Below are 9,098 nucleotides of genomic sequence, written 5' to 3'. Positions count from 1 at the left end.
GTGAGGGGGCAGGCAATGTGTGGGTGTTTGGGACAGGCAGTGTGTGGATACATGGGAGGACTGGGGACAGGCAGTGTGTGGGTGTTGATGGGACAGGCAGCGTGTGGATACGTGGGAGGATGGAGCACAGGTGGGCTGGGAACGGGGGTGGACAGACGGGGTGTGTCCGTGAGTCATCAGACAGGCCAGAAATCACCATTTCAGCTTTTTAAAGTATCAGGGGGTAGCCGTGTTAGTCTGTATCTACAAAAACAACAAGGAGTCTGGAGCTTGTTAAACAGTCTCATGAAGGGTGGTGTCTATGGACTCGGGTAACCACCACCCCCGGGTGTTGCTGTGGGGGGTGGAAAACGCTGCCCCCCGGGTGTGGTGGGCGGAGGTGGGGGTGGGGGGTCTGTGGGGGCGGATAACGCTGCCCCCCGGGTGTGGCGGGCAGAGGCGGGGGGGGGTCTGTGGGGACGGCCCCCCGCCCGGGTGTGGTGAGGAAGGGGAAGGGGTCTCGGTTCCATCCACCCCTCAGGGGAGACCAGCCTCTCTCTGGGCGGGGGGCGGGGCGGAGCAGCGGGATACCCAGGCACCATGGCCGGGCGTCGCCCCTCGCCGCCATGGCAACGAGCCGCCGCCGCAGCGCGCACGCCACGGGCTAACGGAGCCTGCGGGCTGCGCCCCCCGCCCGCGGGCACGCACCCAGGGTCAGAGGCGGAGGTGACTCCACCAGGTAAAGGCAGGGGCTCACTAGGCGGCGCCCATCGAGGCTGCTGGGGCAGGGACGCGAACCAAAACCTAACAGGGGCCGCGGCGCGAGCGGCGTTGGTGACTGAACGTTCTTCTCTCCTGCCGGCCGCGGGGGGAGGGAGGTGCGGCGCCTCTGCCGCGAAGCAGGATGGGCGATGTAGTTCTGGGGTTCACGCGTTCTGTGATGGCCAGCAGAGGCGCGGGCGGGAGCGGACTACAAATCCCAGCGCGCTGCATGTAGCCGGGTGGGGGGGGGGGGCACAGCTTGGGTTTGCCGCGGCAGCTGAGCCTTTGCGGGGGTCGGGGGTGATTTGTTGGGGGCCCGGAGGTGGGTGCGGCACCGGGGCCTGCGGCAGCGCAGACTGGGCCCCAGCGTGGGGCCGCTGCCGCAGACTGGGCCCGTATAACGGTGCTGAGGCTGCTGCCCCGCCCCACCGTCTGTCGGGGATTGTGGGGCCGTATCTGGGGCGAGGCTCTGCGAGCGGACAAACCAGCGCCCAGAGCCAGGCAGGGGGCTGGGAACCGCTCCCCTCCCCGGGGCCGAGGGAAGGGAGGAGTTGTGCGTAGGGGAGCTGGCATGGGGGGTGAGTGCTGTGTAACGAGGATGGAGAAGTGGGTGTGTAACGGGGTGGGGATGGGGGGCTGAGTGCTGTGTGAGGGGACGTGGGAGAATGAAAGAGCTGTGTAAGGAGGGAGTGAGGGCCCTGGAGTGTCATCCAACAAATGATTTATTTTATGTTATGCATTTCTAATGCACCTCTCAAACACTGACCCTGTTTGCATTAGCTGCTCTACATATGCACACATCCAGTTTTACTTTTTCATAGTTCCTTTTGTCTTTATAATGCTCAGCTCTTCCATCCTGATTGTACAGCCTCCTCTCCCAAGGTTGCAGATTTTGTGTGTTCTGCAGCTTGTCCCTTTAGAAAAGGCAGAAAACAAAGTTCCTGCTCCAAAGAGATTTAATATACAAAAGTCTATGTTCAATGTAGTAACTGGAGATGGAACAAAATGTTAGGTCATGCTTTGTCCTGTAGGGACTAGTGCAGGATTTTTCCTTACAGTATATTCTTCAGTGGCTTGTGTCCTCTATTTTTAAAGTGATGGACATTTGTTTTTAGTATCAGAGGGGTAGCTGTGTTAGTCTGGATCTGTAAAAAGCAACAGAGGACGCTCTATTTGTTTCTAGGGGGAAGGAGAAAACATTTCCAATCCTAGACACACCCTATTTTGTGCATTTTACTCTAGTTGTAGCAAATGCACCAAGATTTTACTTGAGCACCTGCGAGTGCTTTATGATGTGTCCAAAGAGGAAGGATTGATTGGTGAATAGGCATATGATTTAGGACTCTAGGGATTTCTTTCCCAACCATTCCTAAGATATTTACAAATTGTAAACATTTATAATTTAATGACATTTGAAAAATTATCTTCTGCTGTAAATGCAGTCAATACATTTAGTATGCTGCTCAGTTAGGAAAAGTTAAATATTTTCAACTTATTTATTTTATAGTACTCAAATGTGTGGTACATTCTTCTGGATAGGGACAGCATTTTTCCTCTTCTCTGAAGAGCTGGCACTGGTCTACACTAGAAACTTAGATTGACCCAGCTATGTTGCTCATTGGTGTTAAAAATTCACACCCCAGAGCAATGTAGTTAAGCTGACCTAAGTCCTGTGTAGACAGCACTAGGTTGACGGAAGAATTCTTCTGTTGACCTAGCTATTGCCTCTTGGGGAGGTGGATTACCTACGTTGATGGGAGAACCCCTCCCATCGGTATAGATAGTGTCTACACTGACATGCTGTAGCATTTCAAGTGTAGGCAAGCCTTTGACAACCCACTCTTAGGCCATGTCTATACGTACAGCACTGCAGCAGCACAGCTGGTGAGAGTGTTCCTGTTGGCATAAAAAAACCACCTCCGTGAGCAGCATAAGCTTTGTCAGTGGGAAAAGCTCTCCCACTGACATAGCACTGTGCACAAGTGCTTATGTCAGTGTAACTTATGTCGCTCAGGGGTGTGGAATATTCACACCCAGGGTGATATAAGTTTTGCTGACATAGGCTGTAGTGTAGACCATGGGTGGCAGGTGGACACCCCTTTCGAGGAGGCTAGCCCCCTGGCCCCGCCCTTTCCACATGAGGCCCTGCCCCACGCAGCGGAGCCCTGAGCTCCCCCGACTGCCTCTCCTGCATCCGGGGAAGCCCAGGGCCCATCGGAACCCCCCCCCCCCCCCCCCCGGTCCTCCACCACCAGAGGAACACCAGTGCCCTACCTGGGCATCAGCAGCCCAAGCCACCCCCGACTGTGCTGGCCTGAGCCAGCCCTGTGCCATCCGGAGAATGAGAAAGGCAGCACGCCTCGCCTAGCGGAAGAATGGGGAACTTTTTATATATGCGGCACGCCATGCAGGTTCCAGGGCGGCTGAGGATGTGGTATCTGCTACTCAGCTTCCTGGGTTCATCAGTAATCTCTCTGGAGTCAAGGGAAATTACTGATGAACCCAGGAAGCTGAATAGCAGATACTGCCTCCTCAGTCGCCCCGGAACCTGCATGTCACATAATAAGTAAAAACCCGCAAATGGCGTCCTGCGACAGCAGCTGTGCTAGGGAAGGCCTATTATACCTGCTGCCTATGCCGTAGACATAGCCTTAGACATAACACTATCAGTAAGGATTACAGCAGAAGGGCGGGGGATAGTGTAAGGGAGAATGGGGGTTACAGCAATAGCATAATGCAGCTATTTGCTATAAGATGTACACATCTTCGTGTTTTTCTTTTTTAATGGGAAAATAAAACAGGTCACATTAAAACCAATGAAAATAACTGACTCATTTATTGTAGACATTGCAGGAAAAGTGAGATTTTTTTTTTTTTTTTAAGCGCAACTTAAAATGAGGTGAGGATAGTGCCTTGGTAGACAAGAACAGGGAAGGTGTTGCAGGTATAATGGGCAGCATGAATAAAGGCAGAAAAGTGAATGAAAAGGGGGTAAAGGCTGGTATCTTTTGCCTCTGTATCTTCTCAGCTATGCTGCTCTTGGTAGTTAGTGTTCCACTGAAAGCAAATGAAATGTTAGGATTCATGCTACTTGATGTTTATATACAGTCACAGGACAGACTCATTCTACCTGGAACTTTTGGCATCAATAAAGCTACTTATTTATAATCGGCTGCTAGAAAATATATATGCTAGGCATATTCAAGTCAGGCTTTCTAAGACTGGGAACCAAATGCTGCTTGCTTTACTCATACCCATAGTCCCATTGAAGTCAATTGAAATACTTAAATGAGTATGGCAAGAAAGATTTTGACCCTGGATGTACAATTTACATTTTAGTGTCTGAGCACTAACTTATTTTACTTTTCATGCTGTGGGATAAACATTTCAATTTAGATCCATCCATTATTAACAATTGTTTATCATTTCAAAAATATACATCTTGCAGTAATAAGAAACAGAATTTATTCAGAAGTTACAAATAAGATACAAATTCACTGACGTTTCTGAGATAAAAAGACTGAAATTACACTGGGATTCAAATTTAAGAAATATTCTAAGTATCTGTTTAATCTTTTCTCATCCCCCCCAAATTTATATTTTCAATCAATATGTTGCATTGCTTCTTATTATTTAAAGTAATATTTGTTTATAGTAGTGCAGCCAATGCATGCCATTTCCAAACATTCAAGAAGAAATGTCAGGTACTCCAAGGAATGCACAATCTAAGGCTGGGAAGACAAGTGGACAGAAGTTAGGGGAAGGTGGATTAATAACAGGCCTTGTATATGCAGGTCAATTTGGTTATACAATATGAGGTCTTCTTCAACATAACTAATTGTCCCTCAAAAGAATCACCCTTTTAAAAATGAAAATATCCAAAGACTTGAAGCCTGCCACACCAATAATAGAGAACTTGTCTCTGGTGTCTACTTGTCTAAACCAGGGATTCTCAAACTTAATTGCACTGCGACCCCCTTCTGACAACAAAAATTATTACATGACTCTGGGTGGCGAGGGGGACCGAAGCCTGAGCCTGCCCTAGTCCTGCTGCCCTGGGTGGGAGGGCCCAAGCCCCAGCTCCACCGCATAGACACTTCCTACAATGATGGAAAGGGTTTTTCTGTCACTATAGTAAATCTACCCCATCGAGAGGCAGTAGTTAGGTTGATGGAAGAATTCTGCGGTCTACCTAGTGGTGTCTACACCTGGGCTCAGGTTGGCTTAACTATGTCTCTCAGGGATATGAATTTTTCACACCCCTGAATGATGTAGCTAGATCGACCTTAGGGCTGGTCTACACCACAAAGTTAGGTTGGCTTAACTACATTGCTGTGAAAAATTTCACTCCCTGTGCAATTGTGATTAATCTGACCTAAGTCCTGGCGTAGACGCCACTAGGTCAACAGAAGAATTTTTATGTTAACCTAGCTACCACCTCTTGGACAGGTGTGTTTACTACAGCAACGGAAAAACCCCTTCTGTCACTGTATTAAGTGTCTAAGGCTTTGTCTACACTAACACTTTTGTCGCTAAAACTTTTGTCACTTTGGGGTGTGAAAAAACACAAAAAGCACTGGTGTGGACAGCGCTTCATTGTGGGGAGCTGCACTCTCAGCGATGAAGTTACTGCCCCTCGTTGGGAGAGCTCTCTACTGGCGATAAAAAGCGGCCACACAGCGCACCTTACAATGGGGCACCTGCAACAGCACAGCCACACCGTTGTAAGGTGCGCAGTGTAGACACAGCCTAAGCTAGAGCACTACAGTGGTGCTGCTGCAGTGCTGTAGAGTTTCTAGTGTAGAGAGACCCTAAAATTTTAGGTGTAGACTAGGCCATAGCATCTACAATAACACATGGCCTCTGATGTGAGTCATAGTTCCTGAGCAGGCGACAATGTTCGTTACAGACATCAATGCCAATTGTCCTAGGATGTAGAACCTGAAATGAAAGAAATCTATTTGTTACACACAGACAAGATTAATTTAAAATATTATGAATAATTAAATATTGGATGAATAACCAGTTCTGAAAGATTTCAGTGTTAAAAAGCCCCTGTGCTATTGGTATTGTGAAGAAATGTAAAAAAGGCTATGAAATATGAATGTTCCTGCAGACTTGTAACAGGTGTCAGACTGGCTGAAAATGAAACTGGATTGGTTGCTTTTCTCTGATGTTTTAATTAGTGTTACAATTCATGCTGCTCATTCAGGTTCTGTTAACATCTCTTATGTTTATATTTTAAAGAGTTTACAACTTTGAAGGGAAAATGAGAGATAAGGTGGTTATATAGAAAGCCTTGAAATAATAGATAAAGGGAGGGAGAGACATATTCCACATTGATCAAAGATATATAGCTAAATTGATGGCCTTAAATTCAAGAAGGGCAAGTTTAGATTAGTTGTAAGGAAAATCTTCCAAATGATATGAGCATTTTAACAATGAAACAGTAGCCAAGAGCAGTTGCTGAGGCACTATTAATGGAAAAATGCAGAGATTAGAAAATAGACTTGGAGAAATAGCCTGTGCTTAGACACAAAGGGTATATCTACACAGCAATTGGCCCAGCTGTGTCACTCAGGAGTGTGAAAAATCCACACCCCTGAGATACATAGTTAAGTCAGCCTAACTCCTGGTGTAGACAGTGCTAGGTCGATGGAAGAATGTTTATTGACATAGCTACCACCTAAGTTCCCTCTAAGCTATGTGGCCGGGGATTCCTCTCCCCCAGCCCGGGACTCGACCCAGCCCAGCCACGGACCTGCCATGGCCGGGGGAGAAGGGTCCCTCCCCCGGCCCCAATCCAGCCTGGCCTGGACCTGCTGTGGCCAGGGGAGACACGCCCCTCACCCGGACCTGGCGCAGCTGTGGGAGAGGCGCCTATCCTGCGGCCATAGGCACTGACTTCTGCTGGCGCTGGTGGGTGCTTGACCCGCCCCTGGCCCTACCCCGACTCCATCCCTGCCCCCATTCCACCCCCTTCCCAAAAGTACCTGCCCTAAATCCGCCCCCTCCCTGCCCCTATTCCAACCCCTTCCCCAAATCCCCGCCCCAGCCTCGCCTCTTCCCCACCTCCTCCCCTGAGCGCGCTGCGTTCCTGCTCCTCCCCGCTCTCTCCCGGAGCTTGTTACACCGCGAAACAACTGTTTTGCATTGGCAAGCGCTGGGAGGTAGGCAGAGAAGCGGGGACGTGGTGCGCTCAGGGGAGGAGGCGGAGGTGAGGAGGGGCCGGGGGTGGGGAGGCCGTGGGTGCTCCAGCTCTGGAGCATCCATGGAGTCGGTGCCTATGCCTGCGGCCCCAGCCCTGGAGCTGCCGTGGTGGGGAGAGGCACCCCTCCCGTCAGCCCAGCTGCTGCTATGGGGAGAGAGCTGTAGGGAGTTCTCTCTCCTTGTTGAAGCCCTGGGGCAGCTTGCACCCCAAATTCCCAGCCCCATCTCAGAGCCCTCACCCCCTGCACCCCAACTATCTACAGCAGCCCTGAGCCTCCTCCCACACTCCGAACCCCTCGGCCCCACCCCGTCACATGAATTTTGTTGTGTGCGCTAATATGGAGGTGATGTGCCTGGATAACAATTGCAAAGTTAGTAGTTCCTTTAGGAACATAGGAATTGTTGAGTAGACCACTGGCTTTCTCTCTATTTTACATACAAACAATGTCATAATAACATTATTAATGTTACAAAGTCAAGCATACAAAAGCTAGGAAATGGCAGAATGAAGGTTGCCTGTGCAGCCATCATTTGTTTCCCTTGTCCATATGCATTATGATACAGACTTGAATTAGATGGTCACATACTATTTTTTCCATGGAACTCCTGCCTCATTCAGTGCAGAGGATGAATGGGGCTCATTTAATGAGTAGCTATTCAATATTTTGTTTTCTCCTTGCTCACTGTATGACCCCATGCCTTATTTACTGCACGCTATTCAAAACCCTGTCTGAGTGCTTCACAAAATTAGTTAATCTTCACAATACCCCTGTCAGGTAAGGGGGAGATATTACCCTCAGTCTACATATAGGGAACTGAGGCACTGAGAGAGTAAGGTTAAAAGATTCCACTGATTTTGGGTTCCTAATTTGAGATGCCTAAAACCTGATTTTTCAGAAAACGTAAGATTATACAGTAGAACCTCAGAGTTACGAACACCAGAGTTACAAACTGACCAGTCAACCACACACCTCATTTGGAACTGGAAGTACACAATCAGGCAGCAGCAGAGACACCCACATAAAAAAGCAAATACAGTACAGTTCTGTGTTAAACATAATGTCGAGAACTCTGTTTTTCTCCACTCTCTTTTTTGGGTGCAGCAAATCAGATACTTTATTCTCAAGCAATTGCATAGAGGGAGAGAGTGCACTAGGACACAGGGTTTTCCCCTCTTAGGCAGGTCTCTCAAAAGATAAACAATTAAGGCAAGCATTTATACCTTTTGTTACATACAATAATGAGCAACAGCTGCATATTGTTAATACCTAGGTCATCCTGATATCTTATTTTTCACATCTATTTAGACTCTAGTCTACATTCCATATTTATCCACACAAGGTCGCTACAACTTCTCACACAGTTCTTTCCCACTCGCCTCACACAATCCTCACTTCTACTAAAAAAATTAAGGGACAGTTTTAAAAAAAATATTTGAAAAGTAAGGAAATGGTTTCTGCGCTTGTTTCATTTAAATTAAGATGGTTAAAAGCAACATTTTCCTTCTGCATAGTAAAATTTCAAAGCTGTGTTAAGTCAATGTTCAGTTGTAAACTTTTGAAAGAAAAACCATAACGTTTTGTTCAGTTATGAACATTTCAGAGTTACAAACAACCTCCATTCCCAAGGTATTTGTAACTCTGAGGTTCTCCTATATAGCACTTTATATGTTCAAAGCGCAGCTTTAATTGACTTCAGTTGCAAGTGCTCAGCACTTCTGCAAATCAGACATCAAGGTATTAAGATGGCACCCAGAATATGAGGAACACAGTTAGTTTGAACATTTTCGTTTAAGTTTCGTGTCTATGGCAGAGGCAGGGATAGAATCCAATTCAGCTGTCTTAACTGTAGAACCATCTTTTCTGTTTCTGCAAAAGCCTGCCTCATTCATTACACCCCTTCCAACTTCTGCAACAAGTCTTACAAATAACAGCTTCCTTTCCTACACATCCCTGATTCTGTGCACTGAATGAGATAGCTATCTTGTGGATAAAATAGGATGTGATCATGTAATTAAAGACTGTATCATGCATGTGCACAAAGGAGCTGGCATTTCCTAACATTTGAATGCTTGACTTTACAACCTTACTATTGTTTTATCTTAGAACTTTTGTGTAATTTCCTAGTTTTTTAAAAAAGCAAACTGA

At 47.4% G+C, this 9,098-nt stretch overlaps 1 protein-coding gene across 1 annotated transcript in view; it reads left to right on the top strand.

Annotated features, from left to right (window-relative positions):
* The first annotated feature begins 634 nt into the window (after nt 1-634).
* Nucleotides 635-9,098, top strand: part of LOC112110225 (katanin p60 ATPase-containing subunit A-like 1) — a 53,176-nt gene continuing 44,712 nt past the window's right edge. The window contains exon 1 of the mRNA XM_024205126.3: nt 635-718. The gene's annotated coding sequence lies outside the window, so the exon portion shown is untranslated. The remainder of the gene's footprint in view (nt 719-9,098) is intronic.

Source organism: Terrapene carolina, unplaced genomic scaffold, assembly GCF_002925995.2.
Source record: "Terrapene carolina triunguis isolate 2854851 unplaced genomic scaffold, T_m_triunguis-2.0 Scaffold141, whole genome shotgun sequence".
NCBI classification, from domain to species: Eukaryota; Metazoa; Chordata; order Testudines; family Emydidae; genus Terrapene; species Terrapene triunguis.
Note: the sequence above shows the minus strand (reverse complement) of the source record. Positions and strands in the feature narration are given on the sequence as shown.